The following is a 26,253-nucleotide window of genomic DNA, read 5'->3' as shown; positions in this document are numbered from 1 at the left end:
TTTGTAGTTTTGGTCAGCTCAAACAAGAGAAATGCTGTGAGGGTGTAATCTACTGACAGCAGCATACCCATGGCTCCACCTTCTTGAATAACATTAGGAAATTACAGTAATCTCTAAAAATTTCAACCCAGACATCACGATTCACTCCACAAACTCCTGTCTCTCAGCCTTTGTTTTTCAATAGCATATACAAATATTCACCCCCAGTCCTGGGTTCACTCCTGGTCCCTGGCTGTACCAGCCTTGCCTGGGTGTCTGGGGACAGCCCCAGCCCCCCAGGGCAAACCCTGCCCTGAGCACAAGATGATGGCATGAAGAGCGGCCACTTCATTTTCCTCAAAGACAACCTATCAGAAATTCAAGCATATTTAACATCGGTAAAACATTTTCTCTTACGAGGATATCCTCCAGGACGATCTGAAGGGCTGTTTTACACAAACATCGCTAAAATACCAACAAAACGTGTATGCAGAGCAGTATCTGATAAATTACACTGCATTAGTCTGGACAGTTCAACGTACCACAAGTATGCTGATAGTTTAAAGCATTTCCAAAAGCTACAGAATATCTTATTTTCCCTTCACAAAGGGGTTTTTTGAACCACGTGGACACAGTTTCATGTGAAAGCCTAACTGCCTAATTGCATGAATGATTTTTGCACTTGGGTACTGAGCTGGTATGATATTTGAATACAAAAATAGCCAGTTATGCTTTAGACTGATTAGGCAAACAACAGAAAATGAGTGGCCCACAGATAAGATGAAAAAACCTTATCATTACACAATTGCTCATTCCCTGTGTTCTCTGTACAGACACACACACATCTTGTAGAGATATTCTTAGGACAAAAAAAAAGAAAAAAAAAAGAAGAAAGCAAGAAAAAAATGCTAAGAATGACATAAAAATGATATAAAGAAAACCATCCAGATGGAGATTTGTGACTTGTGACTACTGCTGCTTTAACAGAGGTTAAAATTTATGTCTGTATAACACTGCACATAAGATGCATTATGATGAATGCCTGCCTTTCTGAAAGCATCTATGTACAGCACACTGTCTGGTATAATGAACAAAGCACCAGATCTCCATGGCTGTTTTTGAACCGTTAGATATACAGTTACAAGTGGAGTTTGTAAGATTATGTTAATTAGATCCAGTATTTTAATAGGCAGCCACATTTTCGTTCATTCTGCCTTCGTTTCTGAGACTGCTGCCATTAACTCTAGGACGCGCTCCGTAGTCCTACTGGTGTTAACAATGGCTCTGTGTTATCTGGAACAGTGAATATATTCATGCAACAATAACACAGGAAGATTTTAAGAATTTATCTGATCAATCCCGTACAGTTGCTTAGAAATGGCCAGAAGTGAACCTTCATACCAAGTTTTTTCTGCTTTTATTAATAAAAAACAGACTTCCACTATATTCTTTATTTTGCCTTCATAAAAAAATCCTCTGGAATCAAAAGCTTGAATTTAAATAAAGCCAAATGGTTCTTAGACAAAAGAAGGGGACTGTGACTACTGATGTTTTTTGTCTCTATTGACCCCAAAAAGCACAACATGTTAAGCTAAGTTGGTCTGCATGCACTGAGCCAGGTTCTATTCCTTGCTAATAAGACTGTTTATAATTAAATAATCCAACATTAGTTAAAGGGTTTTGTTCCTAAAACGAACTTGTCAGCATTTCCAACATACACAATTAATGAGATATTGTTACACTCATGCAGAAAATGTCACCATGCATCTAATCATCAGGTGACACAATAAAAAAAACAAATACTACTTGAATGATTATCTGAAAATTGTCTGAATGATTTTGAATGTAAGAAGATTAAATCTGAAAATATTCACATTGGTTAGACAGCTGGAAAAAACTCTTTAACCTGTAAACAGACTAACTTGCAACTATATTCTACAGATGTACATCCCCAATCCTCTGTAGAGCGCAGTGTGCATTATGAGAAAAGTCTTTCTATGAAACAACGTGTTCCTGCAGAAGCAGGTGCCAAGTTACATTCTAAGCACATAAAGCTGCCTCAGATTTCCCTCTCCATTTCATTAACAAAATGCATGATGTGCTTCATTAACAAAATGCATGATGTGCTAAATGCGTAAGACCCAGTTTATTATAACAGGTTTGCAGATTTCACAGTTTCTGATGCAATTAGGAACACATTTTCTGTTGCTGATGGTGTATCAACTTAGAACCAAAAGGGCTGAAGAATATAATTCTGGATTCAATGTCCAGAATATAATTCATGGACACAATGGCATAAGTAAGTCCTGAGTGCTCAGTCTAGTCTGGAATTATTACAGGAGTAAAACCCATATAGAAGAATCATTACTTGTGGACCAGCCATAAGGTATGTGGAATTAGCGAAGAGGTGATTACAAAAGATAAAACACGTAGGAACATTTGTAAACAACATATTGTTCAAAAGAAAGGCCACTCAATGTTAACTCAGCCCAATGTCTGCTTCCATTATAGCAATGCTAACATGGGCCTTAGCAGCATCTTAAGAAGAGACTGCTCAGTATCTAGGCATTTTGTCAAATGTAGATGCTGGTTCAGATCATCCCTGTTACCTAAATGGAAGGAGGTACTCTTACAGGCTTTGCAGCAGCTTCAGGATCCTGTTCCCACTTCATACACAAATGACATGAAAAGTGGATTACAGCTCCTGGGGAAAATAAATAAAAAAAGAAAATCCCAGCCCACTGTGACATGAATATTTCATGTGTGTGTTTAACACGTGAATGTTTAACAGACAAGTAACTCATAGAATCATAGAATAGTTAGGGTTGGAAAGGGCCTTAAGATCATCTAGTTCCAACGTCCCTGTCATGGGCAGGGACACCTTACGCTAAATCGTATCACCCAGGGTAGAAGAAACATCCCAAAGATAAACCAAAACCAAAGCAGGAGGACACATATGGTTTGGGGAGATTCTCAGAGTACATATCAATCTCAACAACCCTGAGAAAGTGTCTCTTAGACCTGCAACAATATGAAAGATGAAAGCCATAAAAATAAGGATTTGTTCTGCTCCACTGAGAGATAAGAAAATTCCCTCCCAGCCCCAGAAGTGAAACTTGCCTCATCTCCTTTAGTGTCACAGAGAAAGGAGCATTTTTACAGTCACAGGCTCAGCTTTATGCACCACAGATGTCCCTTAACATTTTAAGAACAGTAAGCAGTTAAGAGCATAATGAATATAAGAACTTGCTGACTGGAAGTTCTGGTACTATTTTCACAGCTTAAAATGATTAATATTAGGCCTAGATGCCTAAAAGCTAGTCTCTAGTTTAATCTCCAATGTATTCCTATAAATCGGTATCTTATATTTGGTAAATATCAGTAAATGCGTAGATTACAACTGGAAACAAGAGTTCCTGCTCTTATAAAAGACTACTGGGACAAAGTTGTAACATCCTGTGAAAACTGTGAAATCGTAGGAATTAAAAACAAAGTAAATCCTGAAAGTTGAACCTTTAGTGTTACATTTTTGTTGCTGAATCCGCTGCAGTGCATTTTTCTATTAGGGGTATATGGCACTGAAAAGTATAGTCAAGACTCCTCCCCCCTCCTTCTTCCTCCCCCTGCTCCTGGAGGGATGGGGAGGAGAGTCAAAAGAATGTAACACCCACAGCTTGAAATAAGAGCAGTCCAGTAACTAAGGTATAACACAAACCACTGCTGCTACCACCAATAATAATAATAAGGGAAATAACAAGGGGAGAGAATACAACCGCTCACCACCCGCCGAACGATACCCAGCCCGACCGAGCAGTGATCTAGCCCTTCCACGTAACTGCCCCCAGTTTATATACTGGGCATGACATGCTGTGGTATGGAATACTTCTTCGACTAGCTTGGGTCAGGGGTCCTGTCTCTGCTTCCTCCCGGCTTCCCCTCCTCCCTGGCAGAGCATGAGACTCAGAGTAAACATTACTGAGCAGCAACTAAAACCATCGGTGTTATCTGTGCTGTTCCCAGGCTGAAAGTCAAAACCACAGCACTGCACCAGCTACTAAGAAGGAGAAAAATGACTGCTACTGCTGAACCCAGGACACTGAACTACAGTCTGCGTTTGCCTCTTGCCAAGTGCTGCAAAGCACATAAGCCTATCATTCAGACATGAAGGTGCTGCTAACATGCTTTGTTACATGGAAGTCTATAGCAGTAAGGCAAGCTTCTGCGGCTAGTAACTGTTACTGGTGCCATGTAGAGTTCTACTCTGTCCCAATGGTACAGTGGTAGAACACACTCGGGACACATTGTCTTGCAGACAGGGCAGGTCGCAGCACTCTTTTCGTGGCCTTTAGATACCATGTTTAAATTAGCTTACAGAATGCATTACCCATGTATATTAAGCTAACCTCTTGAGACCTTGAGGGAATTGTGCATCAACATAAATTTCATGGCCTGCAGCCTGAATTTGCTTTCTGCAGTTAACCACCACACCACAGCATTCATTCTGATGAGCCTCTGGTTGGTATGAACAAAAGGTATTGCAAAACTAAACTGTCAGTGTGTGAAAGGAAGATTTCACACCAAATGCTTATACCCTTCTTTTTCCTTAGCATTCTGTTAACACACTCATCTCTTCAAACAAAAAAAATGAGGAGAAAGACGCTTTATCTGTCCTATGCTACATATAAATATGAAATCCATTCATCTATTACCAGCACTCACTAGATATTCCAACTCTCTGGAAAAGCTAAAAAAAAAAAAAGACTATTAATGAGTAATTTCGCAATGATTGCATTTTACCTACAATTTATTTCTGTGCATGTCTATCAGCAAACATATGGAGAGATTTAAAATTGTAATTGGAAGGATTTTCTCCACACAACTCTGAAATGCAACATTTTAACACTCCAAGGTGACATGTGTCCATGTGTTATTGCATGTTAACATTCCACTCTTTATATGTCTGATCCATGTCTGCTGTTGAAAACCCTGAGTTTCCTTTTAATTCAACTCTCTTCGGAAAATCCATGCTAGCTGTTGTATTATAGCCCAAAGATCTAAAGATTCAAAAAATGGGCAACTTTTAGGAAAAGGTATTGCTTTGATTAAACAGGTTGAGAGAGATGGAAAAACAGAAAAGGTAATTGGGCATTTAACCAGACCACTGGTCAAAGCAACTACAAGTCCACGACACTAAATGCTTTCACCTAATCAAAAACATTATGTGGAGATCATAGATTCATAGAATAGTTAGGGCTGGAAAGGACCTTAAGATCATCCAGTTCCAACCCCCCTGCCATGGGCAGGGACACCTCACACTAAACCATCTCACCCAAGGCTCTGTCCAACCTGGCCCTGAACACTGCCAGGGATGGAGCATTCACAACCTCCCTGGGCAACCCATTCCAGTGCCTCACCACCCTCACAGGAAAGAATTTCCTTCTTATATCCAACCTAAACTTCCCCTGTTTAAGTTTGAACCCGTTACCCCTTGTCCTGTCACTACAGTCCCTAATGAAGAGTCCCTCCCCAGCATCCCTATAGGCCCCCTTCAGATACTGGAAGGCTGCTATGAGGTCCCCACGCAGCCTTCTCTTCTCCAGGCTGGACAGCCCCAACTTTCTCAGCCCATTTTCATACGGGAGGTGCTCCGGCCCCTGATCATCCTTGTGGCCTCCTCTGAACTTGTTCCAACAGTTCCATGTCCTTTTTATGTTGAGGACACCAGAACTGCACACAATGCTCCAAGTGAGGTCTCACAAGAGCAGAGCAGAGGGGCAGGATCACCTCCATCGACCTGCTGGTCACGCTCCTTTGGATGCAGCCCAGGATACGGCTGGTTTCTGGGCTGCAAGCGCACACTGAAGCCGGCTCATGTTCATTTTCTCATTGACCAGCACCCCCAAGTCCTTCTCCTTGGGCTGCTCTGAATCTCTTCTCTGCCCAACCTGTAGCTGTGCCTGGGATTGCTCCAACCCAGGTGTAGGACCTTGCACTTGGCATGGTCAAACTTCATAAGGTTGGCATCAGCCCACCTCACAAGCGTGTTGAGGTCCCTCTGGATGGCATTCCTTCCCTCCAGGGTATCAACCGAACCACACAGCTTGGTGTCATCGGCAAACTTGCTGAGGGCACACTCAATCCCACTGTCCATGTCAGCGACGAAGATGTTGAACAAGAACGGTCCCAGCACCTATCCCTGAAGGACCCCACTCGTTACTGGTCTCCAGCTGGACATTGAGCCATTGACCACAACTCTTTGTGTGCGGCCATCCAGCCAGTTCTTTATCCACCGAGTGGTCCATCCATCAAATTGATGTCTCTCCAATTTAGAGACAAGGATGTCATGGGGGACAGTGTCAAATGCTTTCCACAAGCCCAGGTAGATGACATCAACTGCTCTACCCCTGTCCATCAGTTCTGTAGCCCCATCATAGAAGGCCACCAAACTGGTCACGCAGGATTTCCCCTTAGTGAAGCCATGATGGCTGTCACAAAGCACCTTGTTGATTTTCATGTGCCTTAGCATGCCTCGCAGGAGAATCTGCTCCAAGATATTGCCAGGCACAGAGGTGACACTGACTGGTCTGTAATTCCCCAGGTCATCCATTTTCTCCTTCTTGAAAATGGGGGTTATATTTCCCTTTTTCCAGCCGTCGGGAACTTCACCTGAGCACCACGATTTCTCAAATACAATGGCCAGTGGCTTAGCAACTTCATTTGCCAGGTCCTTTAGGACCCATGGGTGGATTTCATCAGTTCCCATGGACTTGTGCCTGTATGGTTCCTTCAACAGTTAATACAACTTCCACTAACAGATATTTTTTTTCAATCTTTATATTTTCCTCTTGAAAACCTCACTACTCAAATTTAACAATTTAATTTCTAATTGTAGTGATCTTTACAAACTGCCGGTATGTTATAAATGAAACAACCATTACATCAGTTGAATCAGGAGTACGAATTTCAAGGATGCTCATCAGTAACATATAGAGAAAGATACAGGTACAGGTACAAGAACATGAGGTTATACAGATTGTTGAAGAATATGTTTCCTTCAGGATATTCTTTTTCAATTAATATAAAATCTGAAAAATGTCAGTGGGATAATGTCACACAAAAGTATTTTAAAAATTTATCCCGCAACAGTCCATTGCACATCATGAAAAGAAGAAAAACACTGCAGTGTCATCAACACATTTTAAAAGGTCCAATTGGTTAAGTCAAAAAAAAACCAACCCAAACCAGAAAACCCCCACACCTCTCTGTACTAATTAAATATCTCAGTAAGCAGTTGCATCAGCCTAATATCCTCTGAATTGGCGTCCTTTACATTGTACCATCCTCCATTAAAACAAAAGCAGCTCTTCATGTTCCCTAATATATTTTGCCAGTCAAGAGACATTCTGCTTGGCAGCCTATCACAGAAAATAGCTAGAAAGAGTGAAATCAACATTCAAACACTGCTGCAAATTAGGTAAGGTAATCAGAAATTAATTTGAAAAGAGAGAGCTACTCTATAGAAATAGCCCTGTGCTGGCAGAGAGATTAATGAAAGGACATATCAGGAAAGGACTGTTTATGTCACAAGAAAAGAATGACTCATTTTGACTACATTCCTTTCCTGTGTATAATTCAGCATTATGAATTTGACAGTTGTGATTCTAAAGCCAATGGTTTATTATCTAGTTTCATTTTCAAAACCTTTTGGGGTCACCCTGATTCTAGCATGGAAATTCCTGTTGACTTCCATGGAGGAGAGGCCAAAGCTGAGTTCCTTAAGAAAGTGCAAAGACTTTAACAAATATTCAAGAGAGTATCTCAGTGAAATAAAGATCGAAATTATCAATGAAACTTCATCAGGTTTGTTCACATTTCTGTCTAAAGGTGGAGAAGAACATTTCCAATCATCTTCTGTACCTCTACCTTATTTCCTCACGCTGTTAGGATAAATGCTACAACATCGTAAGAATCTCGGTGTTCAACAAGAACTGTTATAACAAGAGGGAATTCTGAGAGTAGTCAGACCAACAGAGAGGCTTAATTCTGTTTTAGAAACAAGACTTCTAAAGATATTGCTTCCAGTACTAGGCATGTCAACACCTTTGTTTCAACTAGCACATGAACAAGTTTTAATATTATATCAAAAGCCAAGTCTGAGAGGACCTTCATACTCAGCAATTTGATTCCATTTCTAATTTTATAAGAGTATCAGCCATATTCTGGTCTAAATAAAATAGAATCATAGAATCATAAAATCATAGAATCATAGAATAGTTAGGGTTGGAAAGGACCTTAAGATCATCCAGTTCCAACCCCCCCTGCCATGGGCAGGGACACCTCACACTAAACCATCTCACCCAAGGCCTCGTCCAACCTGGTCTTGAACACTGCCAGGGATGGAGCATTCACAACCTCCCTGGGCAACCTATTCCAGTATAAGTGCACAGTAAATCAGTAACTTCACTTGACTTGCTACAGTTTTTAGTCTGTTCAGCTGAAAAGGATCTGTGTCCTGACTTGATTTGTTCTATGCAGCTCCCACAGGCTTCATTAGGCTTCTGTGGTAACACACGAACAGACTGCAAAACAAAAATTCCTTTCTCAAGAGAAATACTGATCACAGACTTTCTCAGGTTTTGTATTAAAAAGTGTATCATCAAAAATGGAGGTGGGTTCACTGCCACTTTGTGTGAATAACACCAATACTTCTCTTACAGAGGCTGTTTACCAGCTCAAAGAAAGGTATAGAGCAAAAACCAGATGTTACAAAACCACAGTAACATGTGTTTTAAGAACTAATGCAACATCACTGCCAGATGTAACTAATGCTTAAGTAAAATGAGAATGTTGCAACAGCCAGCACCCTCTTCAGATATTTCTGTTGTCTACTAAGCTGCTACACATCATTATAGAAAGGTCTCAAAACTGAAATTAGGTTGGAGGTCCAAATGAATGAGGTGTTGCATATAATCTTGGGATTAAACTAGTTATTTTCTCTAGGAACCTGGTACAACATTTTGAAATACTGTGTTTAATTTCCATTAAGGTGTTTTGTTGGTTTTTATTTTTAATATGCAGCATTGCAGAACTGGCTCCAACTAAGCCCTTATGAGCTACAGAAGGCAAAAAAACAATATTTATTGTCAATCAAGATACTAACACTATATGCTTCTTCAAAACCAGCAAAGAAAGTCCTTGGTATCTCAAACAAGCTGATAAGCCATTCTGTATTATTAACAAGTACAATCCATTAATAACAAACAGACAAGAAAATTATAATACTGCTGATAGTGATTAAAATACCATTTATTGGCACTAAAACTAGAAGGAAAAAGAGGATAGCAAGATGTTCCCTCAGATGCCAGGAACCTCGAGCTGCACAGCGTTGGCCACAGACCTCAGATCAGAGCACAGCACAGTATCATCCGTGGAGAGGTTCACCAGCATTTTTTGGTCTGTAGGGGTCTTTGAGGATTTTCTTGGAAGAAAACAACTCTATTCATCATTTCTACCATCAAACAAAATGACGTTCATATTGAACATGCTGCTTCAGTTTAAGATAAAGCCACAGCCATGCAGGTGGTTGCTCCTTCATTGCAATCAGCCAAGCCCACCCTGCAGCTGGATGACACGTGCTGCACATCACAGGTCTGGAGACTGAAGCTATTCACACAGCACAGCAAGAACAGGGTCTGAAAAGGTGAGCAGTCAAGGCATTATGAGCTCCTTAATGTCCTGTGGCCTTCCAGCAAGGATCACCACAGCTGCAAAGACTAAATAACGTAAATATCCTTTTATACTCAGACATTTACATAAAATCCTGTCACTGCATAGCCAGCGCTTTTTAAAAGAAGAGTCATGAACTTAAGGGTCAAAACCTCACAGTTATCCACTTAACAGGAGTAATGGAAGCTGCGCTGATGGAGATGTGCTCTTCCATGAGGCACTGGGTTGCAGACACGTTTGAGTGCCAATTGCGGTGTTACGGCTTCAAGCTTGAAGCACCCACTCATAAGCAAGCTGGAAGTACATAGCTCTAAACTTCAACAGTGAATACCAGCACACGTCACCAGAGCATTTGGACTTCAGAGGTACAGATATTAGTCTTCCCATGGGCATGAATGTATTTTCTAACACACACTGTTAATGTGAACACTGTTTATATGTGCATTTACTATATATTCTACAGTTACATTTGCAAATCCTTTATAACTCCTTCAGCCAAAAGGACAGGTTTCTCCATTGGTTCCACAGGAAAGGAGCCTCAGAAACTTCATCTCCCTCTACTGCTTCGAAATTCTGTCTTCGATTTTTTTTTTAAAGACAGATGGAGTTCTTAAATATCAACTTGAATTTGTGCTGCGATCACTACACACAGCAGCAGTTCCATGAAAACCTATGAACTTTTGCACTGAAAATAGCAGAAGTCTTGAGTTTATCTGATGTTTTAAGCAGCAGACATTACACAAGCAAAAAAGATGCCAAAGATAAGAATCAGAAGCTTCCTAACTGGCCTTTTATTATTTTCAAAGAGGTTTTCTCCACTTTAGTAATTCAGAATAAGTTGTGAAGTGACAGATCTATAACTGGAGGCCTAAAAAAAAGAAACTAGGTAGACTTGAGGGATCCTGTTACAAGCAGACCACTACATGGTGAGTAATGTGAAGGTTGTGAGATCATAGTAAGCCAAGGGGAAAACAGGACTGGTAGAGAGATACACATGCTTGCTGGGGAAGGCTCGGTTTCCAGTCTGTGAGAACACTGACTTTATATGGAACAGCTCACAGCCAAGCCAAAACAATGAAAATAATAACAACACACACCCCCACCGCCACCCAGTAATTCTACTGCAGAGACTTGAATTCAGGTCTTTCCTCATGCCAATAACTTTCCCACTTGGGTTTCATCATGCTCCCGTGAGGTTTTATTGCCATGAATCCTGCTTTGCATTCTGCCTCATATCCTGCCTGAGAATAGAGAAACAATTACTACCCAGCCTAGCCTACAACCTAGGGATTTGGGCTCTTGCCTAGACTATGCCAATTGACCCCAAATGAGGGCACTTCATTCAGGACTTTCCTTAGTCTTCAGCCAGAACACCCCCACATGGGACCCCCTTTGCTGACATCTTACAGGCAGCAGATAGCTCTTCTGAGATCTTTGCAAAACAGCTCTAAGTGGTGTAAGCTCACAATTAAGTCTCCTGAACTCTGAATCACAACAGCACTGCAGACATATCCTAGTTCTACTGTTTCTTGTCAGCCAGCTATAAAAGTATCCCACACTCAGCCAAACTGAATTTTTGTTACAAACATTTGCAGCTTATCTGTCTGGGTTTAGGTAACTGATTTGACACCTCATCTAACTCCTAAGACAACATATACTTTGTATTAGTCGGATGTCATCGTTCACAGAACTTGCCTCCGTTTAACATGTTAGAAAGGACTGTACCACACATTTGCCCTGTGGTGTTCTTCTTTCAGGAAACAGACCACTTGTGGGGGCAGCACAGAAATTATACCTGCATTCAAAGCATTTATAGAAACGAAGGATGACAGGACAGTCACTGAGACATTGCATTTTATGGCTGAAATGAGGGGTTAAGAAAATGAGCTATAAGTATTGACAGAAATGTAAATTAATGTGTTTGCTTCTTAAGTATTGAAATAGTAAATCACAACAAACACATGCAGGGCAAATTCCAACTTGAATGAAGATCCCCTTTATACATGCAGACTGTATTAGTTAATCTATAAACTAAACTGTACAAAACCAAAACAAAAACCACAAACAAACAAACCAAACTCACAAACTTTTCAACCTGAGAAAACAAACCCCAAAGCTGCAGCTCCGTTTTTCTTCACAAGAGGAAGAGCTGAGCAGCTTGAAATTCTGTATTGTACTCCTCAGCATACGATTTGCTTTTCAAGATTAATTAAAGCACCTGGCTGGTCAGCTTAAGGGCTGGTTGAAACTCAAGAGGTTGGTCCTCTCCCTTGTGCCAACAGCAGCTTTCCTGGAGGTTGATGGTAACAGCCCAGTCCTGACAAGACTGAAAACCACCTCTGAGCAAAGCATGTGGCTCAGCTTCACTGCAGGGCCCCACCAAGCCGTGCCACGGCTTGCAGGAGCACACAAGCGTGAATCACGGTACCACAGCTTAAGTACAGCGGTTGTGTAAGTGAGGTTGGAGATCAATGGATGAATGTTATGGGCCAATTCTGATAGAAATACACAGACATATTGCTACATCTGTTGTATCATGGACCTAATTCTGCAACCATCTGGTCACGAGGGTAACTCTCTGAAGACAACGGTAACACCATATTCTTTTACCCTTCCCTAGATTCTTCTGTTGCCATTGAGGCTACATGCTCGCTGCCAGAATTTTAGTAGGGCAGTGGATGTTGGTTTATATTTTCATCCAGTTTCAAGATGAATTACTGCCCCAAAATGTATTTTAGGGATTTGTTTGGAATGTTTTAAAGACAATCAATACACACTCCCCTAAAACATTTCTTCTTTTTTACTGAGACTCTGATATGCCAGAATTTGATTTCTATTTCCAAAATGTGCATGTGTTCAAACTCTATTCAAACACTGTTTCAATTTAGAAGTACAACATACAAACATGGAGAAACAAAGAGAGAACATCTGCTCAATCTGTCACTTCCTAATTCTGCGAAGCTGCTAAGAAAGCACTTTTCTACGGTAACTGTAACTCATTGCTCTTATTTGAACTATTCTCCACTGATTTATGTTTTTCTTTATACATTTTCAAATTCATTCACATTCAACACATTCACAATCACACATAACATTGATATTAAACTCAACACTGAGGTTGCACATTTATTTGACCATATATTATTTATTTTTTTTAGAGGTATTAAACCTATGCTTTAGCAAAATTCCCTGTGAGTTTATACTGCCAGTGAGCTCTACGTTATGAAGTCTCCTAGTAGGCCAGTCACTGAATTTATCAAGTTAAAACTCCTGTTAAACAGAAGTCACTTCGTCAGTCACTTGTTGCTTCAGTCAGATGCCTTAGCTTATAAGAAATGGCCTATTCCAGTAAATCCATCTGGTTGCATCTGGAAGTGACACTTCACAAAATAAGAATTAATAATCAAAAAGCCCAACTTTTTTTTTGTTAATATAAGGGTATACATGCATCGAGGGCACAGATCAAGTAAGCCATAGGCTGCAACAGACCCTGCAAATATATACAGTTAATACTAAAACAACAAGATCTCAAACATTAATAAATGTTAGCATTAATGTTACTTTTCAGACTTGATCCAACCTCCTCTTTGTGTAAGTGAAACTGGGTCTCTTAGTAGATACATTATGATATTCACATTCCATTCACTGTAATATTTCTTCACTCCTCTTATGTATGGCCTCATTCAGGAAAGCATTTAAAAGTGGGCTTAGTTTTAAGTATATACTTACCTTTCAGCATAGAGTTAATTGTGATTTGAAATTCAGGGCTTGGCACCTAAACCTTATTTGCCACATGGTGTCTTAAATGTGCACTGGCTATCAAATTCCCAAATCTCCACACTGCAGAGAGTCCAGCGAGGGGCCACCCAGGTGCTGCAGGACCCAGAGCATCTCTGCTATGAGGAGAGACCAGGGGAGCTGAGGCTGCTCAGCCAGACACGGCTCTGGGCTACTAGCTCTGGGTGGCCCTGCCTGAGCAGGGGGCTGAACCAGGTGATGTGGAGAGGCCTCTTCCAACCTCAGCCGGCCTGTGATTACTTAATTTCTCTTTTCCTTTGTTTTTCCCCCCCCTCAGATTTTCTTTTCTTCTCTTCTTTTTTTATTCTTTACCTGAAGTCTCTCAAACCCTTCCATACCTTTGGTTATTTCTTAGGCCGTATTATTACTTTCTTTTTCTTTTTTACTGTTTGATTCATCATATTGAACTTTAAGATCTTGATTATTGCTATTGCCTTTGGCAACCATACGTTATCTTTGAATGATTTCTTTTTACTTTTTAATGTTCTTTCTCTGCTCCATATCATTTGATTTTTCTCTTTTCCTTCCACACAGTCCTCAGCTGCTCACAATACATTAACAGTGCAGGACTCCTGGTGAAACTGCCCATTATCAAGGTGGCTTCCCCATTCCTGGAAACAGGACAGGCAGTTCTGAAAGGAGACTGAGGGGAGACTGAGGTTATGCTTACCCAATGCTCAATCGAGGTCTGCATAACCAGCCTTTGAGGACACATTCACCAGTTCACTTCAATGTTTCTTTTGAGCTCTCCTTTGACATCCTTTTCACATTAGAGGGCCTTATTAAAGCATGTGGATCACTGAAACATAATCCTGACATATTTTGCCAGAAATCTCTTCCTCACACTTGTAGGGACCAGATGAAACAAAACATTTCTGCAGTGGTAGCAAAATTTATCAGAAATACCTATTTTCTGAGATGCAGTATAGAAAAAAAATGCAGAGAACAGGATAAAACCAGCTTGTCCAGAGGACCTGTGCTCCTTCCAAGAAAGGGGAATCACACTTCGGCATACTACCCTTCGGAAGTAGTCCTGAAGATGCAGGGAAGTGACTATCAGTTAGTTCCACTGACGCTCCAGCCGATATATTTCTGTCTCGCCTATAATTTACCCATTGCTCTGCCTTATATTCATAGAGAAGGAAAAACTCTGAATGATAATAATTTTTAGTGTTTGTCTAGAAATGCAATTTGTCTGAATCATTTCGCAGGAGAAGGCAAATTTATATAAATTTCAATTTTTCATTTGAATCTCACACAATCATTACTCTCACAGTGAATAAACATTAAATTGTAGTGAACATTATCAAAAAACTAGAAAAATTCTGCTGAACTGACATCAAGACCAGGACGAGACTTTACAGGAAGGGACAGTATAGTTCTTTGCTAAATAGGCTATAAAGCAGGTACTGATCTTGGAAGTAGGAAATACAATTTAATCTGAGGAAACTACAATTACTTTAACTGCGGGAAGGTTCCAGTGCTTGAGCAAGTTTCCTGCACAGTCACTATGACACTGAAGCCACTGCCTTACACAAGGAAGCCATCAGGGTGTTACTGTGATGTATCATTACGTGCCCTGACTGTCTGCAATTCCCCTTTTTCCTCCCCTGGGAAAAACAACACTGCTCTTTCCAACTTTGCAGAACAGCTAACTAAAAGATACACCACCAGGTCCCAGGTCTCCATCTAAACTGGACTTCCTGGAGCTCGAGCCACAGGAACAAAAATTGCTCTGGAGGGGGAAAAAAAAAAGCCAAAAGCAGAAAGCTGGGAGAACTTCAAAGCAAGTGGAACTGGAAACACCGCATCAGGCGGGCAGGGGATACAAGGATACAGGGGTGAAAGGGTGGAGAACAGTTTACAAACCCATCAGGTGTCTGAGAACAGCAGCAGGCTTCTCCATATGTCCTTTGCTAAACACAAGTCTACCACAAGTTACATTTAGTAGGCAACGTAAGGGCATTATGTCAGAATTCCGAATCTATAGCAGAGCAGTATTTTAATTAAGAATGGTGTGAACTGGAAGGAAGGAAGATCAAATCCAAGCGTGTTTCAAGATACAATTCTTTGCAAGCCCTAATACGACTTCATTTTAACCATCAGCAATAGTTTCTCCTAATGCACCTAAGCATTTTCTAACTGAACAACACATTCCCATCAACTGAATCTAAGTAAGTCAAATTGTAACCCTAGTAAACTGTGTATAAGTGAGAATTTGATAGTTATAATATGTTACTACTTGGTTTTGACTTCTGAATAATACATTAATGAAATGATTCCTGAATTCTTACAAAAGCACACAGTAAGCCCCATATGATTTCTTCACAGAACCATATAGATAATGAGCACGTACTGCAAAATGCTGTCTAAAATGATAATACATCTATATCCTGAATGCTTTAGGAAATGCAATAATGAACTTGCTTGAAGGAAAAAAAATTACCTGAACCACAACCATGTATTTTCCTGTTATTAACAGATAAAACGAAGGGTAACAAGAGTTTCCCTCTTGGAGCACCTTGTACATGAGATCTCAATCACTAAACCTAATCAAAGCTTCTATAATAACTCAGAAAATTAATATAGATTAAACATGACAAGCTGGGAATACCGGGACACAGAAGACAGACCTTCTAAGATCACATGCCAGAAGGCTGTTACAAGTTACTATTCTATTCTAAGGATGGAGGCCAAAGTTTTCCTAATCCCAGGCTTTTTCAGACATACCAATCACTATCCCCAGTGTCCCTGCTTCACTGGAGACTAAAAAAAAAGAGGGAAAAAACCTCTTATGGTTGTGGACTGCTGCACTCAGATCTGGAAAAACAAAAGTGAAGTCAGCTTCCCAGTGACCTTTATACTCTTGCAACATGTTTTTAGCTATATGTTGCCAATTCTTTCATGTCAAGACATGGTCCCCATTTCCTTCACTATGATTTTGATATGTACCCCGCTAAGGCCTACTTTAGTTGTCATCCAGCTTGTGCTGGAACACTGAAGCAATTGTGTGTTTTCACAATACACATAAAAATCATCAGATGAATAAATGCCACCATTCAGACTTAAAGAAAAATAAGAGAAGAGATGGCATTCTCTTGACCTCCATCCCTGGACTTCCCCTCCCTTTCAAATACTTCCCACTCACTAGAGAATTCAAGTGAAAATCTATCCCATGATTCACATTCCATCCTACTCATATTGCCAGTGTTAGAAATGTTTCAGTTGTCCTGCAAAGGGCATTGCCAGAATTAAGTACATCAAGCCAAACAGAGTTCTGATCATTAGGTATTAAGACCTATTATTTCTGGGGTACTGTAATACTTTGTCAGAGCTGTGTCTGTACAGTTGCATTTGCAATTGCTTTGAGTGGATACTCACTAAAGAAAAGTGGTTGGAAAAAATGGTCCTGAAGTTGTGAGCTTCTTTTCACACGTTCTGCAGTTTTCCTGTCTTGAACAACACACAAGTCATTAAAACCTAACTGATGAAAATTAGAGGCTTCCTTTACCCGTTAAATATTTCCTGAGCTTTTTCTAACGTGAAAGTCCATGACAACATTCCTCATATTCAGGGCTTTCAGGGGAAGATTTTCTCACAGCCAAAGTAGTTATTACAGATTTAGCATTTTAATGCACCTGAAGACTTGGAAAAGACTTGCAACTGCCTTTCAGCTGTACAGACAATCTGCTGTGATGTGCTTTCCACCTAGTTCTAGAAAGCCACAAAACAAATGAACAAAATCACCTCCAACAACTTGCTGATCAATGTTTATCACTACTGAGGCTTTGCAGAAGAAGTCCAGGGTAGGCTACAAGGATGATCAGGGGCTGCAGCACCTCCCGTATGTAGACAGGCCGAGAAAGTTGGGGCTGTTCAGCCTGGAGAAGCTGCATGGAGACCTCAGAGCAGCTTCCAGTGTCTGAAGGGGGCTACAAGGATGCTGGAGAGGGACTCTTCATTAGGGACTGTAGTGATAGGACAAGGGGTGACAGGTTAAAACTTAAACAGGGAAGTTTAGATTGGATATAAGGAGGAAATTCTTTAGGTATCTTTAGATACATGGAAGAAGTGATGGGGGTGAGGCACTGGAACAAGTTGCCCAGAGAGCTTGTGGATGCTCCATCCCTGGCAGTGTTCAAGGCCAAGCTGGACGGAGTCTTCGATGACCTGGTTTAGTGTGTGGCGTCCCTGCCCATTTCAGGGTGCTGGAACTGGATGGTCTTAAGGTCCTTTCCAACCCAAACCATTCTGTGATTCTATGAAAAGAAAATGGCAGTTTTCCCTATAGGGAAAAATCATGCATTAGAGAGAATTCACAGCTGGAAGTCAAGTACAAATTCATCCTGATTGAAAACTTATATTCTAAATATGATTATAGATTGGTCACCTGCAATTACCTTTAAAAAAATTAAAATTTCTGATGGTGACATGAAATGCAAATGTATCACAGAAGAAAAGATCCTCTCACTCACTTTCATTTTGCTGTGGGTCAGATCTGTAGCGCTGAAACCAGAACAGTGAAGGTGGGGAGGAAATTTCATAAAATTCCTCTAAAACAGAAGAAAACAATGAAGGTGCAAGTGATCAACTAAAGCAGCGCTTCCTAGCAAAATTACTATTTTGTAACAAAAAGACAGACAGGTGGAACATAGAGAGACCCTAATCAAGCTTTGGCTGCGCTAATTTTCTCCCTAGAGTGCTGCACAGTGTCCCTGTAGTCCTCCCATGTCACCTGTCCTTGCTTCCAATGTCTGTATACTTTTCCACCTAAGTTCTGGAAGAAAATCCCTGCTCAGCCAAGCCAGCCCTCTACCTCTTTGCTTGCCGTCCCACGCTTCAGTTGTCTGCTCCTGCACTCTTAAGAGATGGCTTTAAAAACCAACCAGCAGCCAGTACCTTCAGAAGCAGACTCCCAGGGGACCTGACCAACCAGCTCCTGCAGCAGCCCCAGATCTGCTCTTCCCATGCTCAGGGCAGAAGTTTTGCTGGCAGTTTTTCTCCTGTCACCAAGAATTTGAAACAACTACTTCATGGTCACTGAGACCAAGCCAACCACCAACCACCACGTGGGCCATGAGCCGCTCTCTCTTTACAAACAACAGACCTAGGAAGGCACTTTTCCTAGTCGGCTCCCTTAGTACCTGCACCAAGAAGATCCCTCCAGTATGCTCCAGGAATTACATGAGCCTGTTTGTGCCCACTGTATGATCTCTCAGCTGAGAACTGGGAAGTTAAAGTCATCTATAAGGACAAGGGTGATTTCCTCCCAATCCATGCACTTACACGCTCGGTGAGATAGGCGAGTAAAGCAGGAAGGGCTATGAACTAGCTCCAGCGTTTCTGTAAGCCCCTATCCTAGCTCAATTCCAGCATCACCTTAAGATTGCTCAGGGAATCTGCAGAGGTTTCCTAACACTCGTGTTTATACTTGGACATTACACCAAGTGACAGCATGTTCTGACAGTGTCAGAGGAAATGTATTAACTCCTCTTTGGTATCTGCATGGATAAAAGCTCCCATCTTGACCTGCAAACACAGTTTTGTTACAAGCAGTTGCTAGTGTCAACAAATGGAAGTCATCCTCCAGGAAGAAACGAAACTGCTCCTTTACTGTGTTGCCCTTTCTTACTGTATTTTCCTTACACCTTTGTGTGAGATAGAGCATAAATACACAACAGTCATAGGTTTTCTCATGTATCTTTTCTGGCAGTGGTTACAGTACACATGACAGGGAGCTTTTAGCAGCTGAGGGGTTTATTTCCTTCTGATTGCAAAGCCACTTTTCCAGTTGTAATATACAACTTCATTGACAGCTTATGGCCCAGAATTCTAGTGGGTTTGTTTGTTTAGTTGTTTACTATGCTCAGCTACAGATTAACTTGTTTTGGGGTTGGGTTGGTTTTAAGAAACTTCCATTGTTTCCCATTTTGTTTTTCAGTACCCCAAACTAACTCATTCACTACCTACAGATTTTTTGATCCCCTGAATTGAATGGGAAACCTTTCACTATGGAGGGATCAGAAGAAAAAGTCAGCAGTTTCCAGTAGGTAAGCTCATTTTACCTTTTTCTCTACAATTACAAAATAAGCTTCAAAACAGCTGTGAAGATGGACGTTCTCCCTCAGACTGGGGGACTGGTCCCAAAGTGGTGGCTCATCTCCAGCCTGTGGCAAGATGCTGACAAGCGTTTCATTCCTCTTGCCACAACTCTCAGTCATTTGTGAAGAGCCCACCAGCACGAATTAGGAATTCTACTCACCATGACCCACACAAATAGAAATAGAGTGTATGCACACCTGTGCTTTCCAAATGAAATTAGGTATTAATAGCTATAACAATTCTGTTATTGCTGTTTTGTCTGGGGGTTGTAGGGACCCGGACAGCTGCCAAAAAAAATATGTATATTTGTATTATATACCTATTTTCCTAAATTGCGGGGGGGGGGGGGGGGGGGGCAGAGCTAGATGATCCTAAGGTCCTTTCCAACCCTAACTATTCTACGATTCTATGATTCTGTATGTATATAAGCATTTTATTATCTCACAAATCCCACCCAAACCTTTAAATTACTTATGGGGGTAAATGTTACAAGAGTTCAAGAACACTGGTCACAGGCACCCAGTACTTATTATCATTTTCCTGTTTACAGCAGTTGTCTAGATGTTAGCACAGCTCTTGCATTGTACTGAAACCAACAAAAAGGGGTATTCACAGATACAGCTCATTGCCTTTTGTCAGAGCAAAGCAACAGCATAGGAACTATTCATCATTCTGCTGGGGGAAAAAAGTCTAAAAATAAGTACTGTATTTTGCTAAACTGTTAGTCAGCTGGTTTTTAGCAACCTGATCACATCCAAGACATTCAAACTCCTGTAGAAAAATAGAAGTGATGAAGACAACAATTAGTTTTACTGTACCATCCAGTACAACAAATCTTAAATAAGTACCAGGGCTATTATTCAGCATATTCATTTATTTCAAAGTACACTGATTATGAAGGACACTAATTCAGCTACCAGTTTTCATGGCACATCAGTCTGTATGAGTCTAGATGCTCTGCATGCAATTGGCCAGTGGGAATCTGTTGACCTGAAAAAGAAACTTACTTTTTTCTACATATCATCAGCTGTGCAGAAGAGATATTAAGCAGAATCCTGGCCCACCTGTGTGTTAGACCATCTCTTTATGGTTACACACGCTCATAAGGCAGAAGCAGGTTCGCCTCCTCACAACATCAAAAGCTACACCATATATTTTAACTGATTATCTCCTGGATTAAGAAATGGGTACAAACATGGGACTTCCTGATGGACAAGGAACCCACCAGACATCTTGTGAGAACCTCAGTCACTGGTTCTCTTTAGGGAGAGGTCCGCTTTGGGCCAAACTTCCTTGTCTAGGCAGCTGTCAGAGGCCAATCAAAGGCAGGGTTTCAGGTTGTAGTACAATGAAGGAGCTTTGATTGAGGCCAGCACTTAAGGAGGACAGTCTGTTATTGCAAGTCTCTTCAGCACAACCTAGGAGGGAAAGGACGATTTCACTTCTGTGGATAGAGGCTGGAAATGTGCAAACATTGCTGTGTGCCCTTTCCTTCCTTAGGAGGAACGGTCAAAGGCATCCCATCCCTGCCTGTAAAAATTCCCCATCATTTGTATGAGCACATGGACAGCACTGAATTTCTACATCAGCGGGAGGCTATACAGGATTATCCCACAAGCTGGAGAGATTTCCCTCCTGGCTGCTTTTATTTATGGGTGCTCATAGCAGCCCAGCCACTGTGAAGTGCGCCTGCAGAGTAACACTATTTGAAAAAACCCAAACACCTGATGTTTCACATGGATTACAGCTCAGTTATTATTGAGAATGACACATATAAAGGCATTTGTACCTATACCTAGACAGAGGTGAATTCCAGAGACTGGAATTCCAGGATCACAAAAGCTTGGCAACAATGAATTCTGACTGAACAACGGGGGGGGGGGGGGGGGGGAAGAAAAAATGAAAACATTAGGACCAAGCTGAAGTTGCAGAGGTCTGTAGTCTAAAATTACAGTCAGGTACTGTGGGGATGGATGGGCTGTGTAAGAAAATTTGGATGTCCAAGATATCCATCCAACTCTAGTGGCTGCCATACGTTTATTCCCCATCATCCTAGCAAAAGTAAAACATGAGTTTACAATAAACCTATTTTTTCCCAGTAATTACTTATTAGGCTTGCCACTGCTTTCCCATCACCTTCATGGAGTTTATGCCTTCTGTATCACACCACCTGATGGAGATCCCATTAGTTCACTTAAGTCAGCACAGTCCAATGAGTATTATAAACCCATCTTGCCTACTACTTTCTTTATCCAAGAGGAAACAAGGAACGAATTTTTAAACGACAACTGACCCTGGGCCAAATGCTGTCCACTGTGTTCAGTGGACACTTGACCAGAGGCTGCTACAAACACTGCAAAAGGTAACAGGGATAGAGGCATCCCAAACATTGCTTTTTATTGGGTCTTCTGGCTCTCAAACTTGCTGAGACTCAGCCACCTCCCAGATAGGTGACCACAGAAAATAAAGGTAGAAGGAACTGTGAAAGGTTATTCTGTTTGTCTTCTTCCAGAATTCTCTTGGGTACTTCTGCACTGCTTTCTCAAATGAAATAGCTTCTTCAAATTTCCAAAGGAATCAGTACAAGTTCAGCAGGAAGAGACTACATGCAAAAACATAAATGCCCAGGCTTGCATATATGTTGTACAATGCACAACCATTATGTTTTGCTTAGCCTTCACTGTAACAAAACAAGGTGGTTAACAAATTTGGGGATGTGTTTATCTTCATTGTATTAAACAAAGCAGAGTTGTATTTCAAACATAACCTCACAGGAAAGCTCTTATGTTTACGTGCTTTAAGAGTTCTAAATCAGCTTACTTGATGTTATCCTGCTAGGGGTTTCTGTACTATGGCATTAGGCTAAGAGTAATTAGCTAGACACTGTTTCCTTGACCCAACACCCAGATGGGTGATAAAAATGATGTACTCACACTAGCAGATTTGTTAAATCTGACTGCCTCCGAGGCAGGTACTAGTAACAGACAAGACAAATAGTAAGCACAGTTAAGCAACTGTGAACGTTTACGCGCTTCTGCACTTCAGGAGTGAATGCACAGCAAACCACTTTTTTCACATCCAAGTGAAAATCGGTTACTGAATTTACTGAATCACCTCCAGGTCTGCTGTTGTTTAACTACAACAGCAATGCCCCTTCTGACCAGATGATTATGACTAATTTGTTTCATTTTTGCTTATCACGCTGTGGTGTGACCATGGTTTTACAGGTAACAGAAATATGTAATTAGTCTGTGCAGAACTAGATAGTTATGTCTCTTACATAAGGATGCAGTGTAGAAAAATACAGGACCTTGAGAAGCGTAGACATAAGATAAAGCATACAGGCATCGAATGACAAAAGATGGGGCACAGGCATAGCTCTGGAGTCCCTATGACTACAAACAGCTCACAATGAACAGTTCAGAAATACAGTGCTGGAGCTGGAAAATACTGCTTTTCAAGGTTAACAAAAGAGAACAAAGAGCAAGTATTTAACCTAAGTAAAACATCAGATATATAGTAAGTTTGGATGTAATTTGAAGCTGTAGGCCAGTGAAGAGCAAGGTATACAAGTGTGTCAGCAAACATAAAAAGGTCCTGATGTGGATCCTAGAGCAAGGAAGAAAACATCAATACCAACATCATATTCCTCCTGGCAAGGGCCTCCAGACGCTGGCAACTCACAGTAACACCCAGCCAGCACCAGACTGAAGCCATCAACCTTAGGACATGGAGCAGTGATGGAAGGATAGAAGGATGAACCTTCCAGCACTGCTCCAGTCCTAAGGCTAGGGGCTTCAGGCTGGTGCTGGGCGGGTGTTACTGCATCACGTGAAAGAACAAACCTTCTGTCACTAGACAAGAGAGAAAGGGGATAGAAACTAAGAATCACCAATGTAACAATTCTATCTCCATTTAACTGGAACTGGTTTTGAGAATTTTTCTGTAGAGACGTACTCTTTCTTCTTCTGTAATAACTAGATTTGAACTAATAAAGATCACTGGGTTAGACTGTTAAAATCTTAATTATTCTAATAATAAAATTCTTGGTTGTATATATAAGGTGTATTTCCCATTTGCCCACGAACAAGATTTTCAGCTCAGCACAGATGCTAAATTCTCCTATTACAGCCCAACTGCAATATAAGACACCAACTTTTCCCGATTTCTTGTCCCTTCACTCCGAAGAACCAAATAATTATAAAAACTATCCCAGCTTCACTGGTGTACATTGACAAACTCTGACAAATTTGCTAGACCAGAGTTGAGATGACATTCTACCCAAATCACAGCAAAGGAGCCAAGCAAGTCCTGGAATATGCTTCAAAGCTCTGCCTTCCAAGCAAGTTCTGATTAACTATGCCTGAAATTTGCTACTATAGCAGAGATACGTTTTGTGGCATAAAGACCACATGCAAAAATGTGGAGGACCTTGTTGCTTTCATCTCTCACAATACTGTTTTAAAAGCAGCAAAACAGCGTCAATGACATAGGTACTAAAAAACAAACAAAACTCCAACCCCAGCAACCTAAGGCACTCTCTAAAGCCCAAGACTTGTTGTTTTGCCATGAAAGGGTGGGAGCACAGCTAAACTATGACCTGGGGGAATGGGAGTGGGGAAGGGATTGGAAGTCCCCGGCACAAAAAACCTGGATTGCTTGGGTACCCAAGGCAGGAAGCTGGCTTGGACTTGAGGGAAGAAACTACTAAAAAGCTGGAGCATTTTTTTCATTTCCCAGGACTACCAGATATCTCAGCTGCTTGTGCAGCTGCAGCCGGACAAGTTCAAGGTACTGCCTGTTTATCTGCCTCCTCTCCTGTCTTTGAGATTTCCACTGGGCTTCCACAGATATGTAAACAAGTGTGCACATGAGAGAAAACCAGGCAGAACTACATTTCATTTTGGCTTTATTTTACATGTAAGACTGTACCTGATTCTGAAAGTGAGAGAAGCTTGGAAAGAGATGGAACACCTCAGGATATGTAACTGCCAGCACACCAGAACATAAACATGTCAAAGAGGTATGAGAAAAGTGCCAAGTCTCACTTTCACACAACCATTAGTGTCTCTGCATTTGATATAAAGAGGTTTCTTTAATTTCTTTTTATCAAGTTGAGTTGTGAAAACAACTGCTTTGTGGTAAAAGGACGGCAGGCCAGGTCCACCCAGGGATTCCATGTAGCACCTCGGAAACGGGACAAGGGACAGACACCTCTAGGCACACACACACACGGGACTGAAAGGCACCAGCCTGAGCTGAAATGGAACCCTTGGTCAGAGGACAGGGGTGGAAACCCAAAGGGATACTGGTCAGGGCAATGACGACTTATTTGTGCTCTTGGCACCCTGATGCAGAGAAATTTCAATGTATTCCTAAGCAGAAGGATTCACCAACTCTGACAAAACTACCAAGTTATGGTACATGTATGTAAAGCCTTGTTTTGGTAACACAGGGAGTTCTACTAAAAGGAGGGTGGTTGAGCTTTATCATCACCTGCTTGACAATTCCATTACACAATCACACTTTCCTTTGTATCCCAAAGAAAATTTGTATCACATAGAAACTGATCCAATCCATCTGACACAGGACTCTGTGAAGGTTAGACTTCATTTCAGCACTAAATTGTATGGTAGCAGAGAGAATTTCCCCTCAATTATGCATTAACATCCTGCTTGTTAAAAAGACGTAACAAAACGTATGTAGACACAAAGAAGCCTAGCTTACTGAACTATTTCTTTTTGGGTAATGGTCATTGACAGTCACACCACTCAGCAATAAATAATCACTATGCATAACAGTTAATCTTCTTAAGTAAAGATGTTCTTACTGCATCATCCTTGCTCATGGCTGAGCAATACCTCACTCCCAAGAATGGTTCAGCTTAAGTGGGTAAGCTAAAAGAAGTACAATACTCATACCTCTAAAGGATGACAAATCAAAGCCTGGATGCTTTCACATACTCTAAAATCTTAATTGGACTAAAAACTGTAGTAATTAATTTGGCTCAAGACATACAAAGACCTACCAGACCACTACATATGCAATTTGTATTGATCAAATCCTACTGGGTTTATTGGCTATTCACTTACTGACCTGTTTCTGGTATGCAGTCCTGTTCATATTTTAAGAAGATACACTGAATCCAATTCAGCTACTTGTATTAATAAAGTAAGCACTTACTGTTGTACCAAAGCAGACGTGTGTAAATTTAACTGAGCTGTTGTTTGCATCTCATCAATCACCTGTTGAAAACCTCTTGCAAAAACTTGGAATATGCCTAGCTTTATAAATCCAAGTCATCTCTTATAAATGTACCCCACTGGTATGAAATTTGAACCTCATGAATTACCTAATATGATACACAAGGATTTACCAGCAGGAGCCAAGGAGGCTTTACCTGCAGCAGTGTCACAGCCAATAGCCTCCACGTCATACAGCACGGCTATGGCTGAACAGCCCATTCTCTTTAGATGGAGGATGACCTTCCTGCATGGTACATATGTGTAACTGGATGAAATTAAGACTGGGAAATGCAGGCCAAGTTAAAAGAAGTAACACGTCTTGATGGGAAGTTTCACAGTTCATCAAAAGCTCTTCCAAGGAAAACAGAAGAACCTCCCCATCTTGAGAAAATAAAAAAAGAGA

The 26,253-nt window shown here is 41.0% G+C and overlaps 1 protein-coding gene across 1 annotated transcript in view; it reads right to left on the bottom strand.

The window, feature by feature from the left end:
• Positions 1 to 26,253, bottom strand: part of SLC44A5 (solute carrier family 44 member 5) — a 77,075-nt gene that overhangs the window by 48,106 nt on the left and 2,716 nt on the right.

Source organism: Pezoporus wallicus, unplaced genomic scaffold (assembly GCF_028554395.1).
Source record: "Pezoporus wallicus isolate ANWC-B61680 ecotype Strahan unplaced genomic scaffold, APGP_CSIRO_Pwel_v1 contig_8805, whole genome shotgun sequence".
Taxonomy (NCBI): Eukaryota; Metazoa; Chordata; class Aves; order Psittaciformes; family Psittacidae; genus Pezoporus; species Pezoporus wallicus.
Note: the sequence above shows the minus strand (reverse complement) of the source record. Positions and strands in the feature narration are given on the sequence as shown.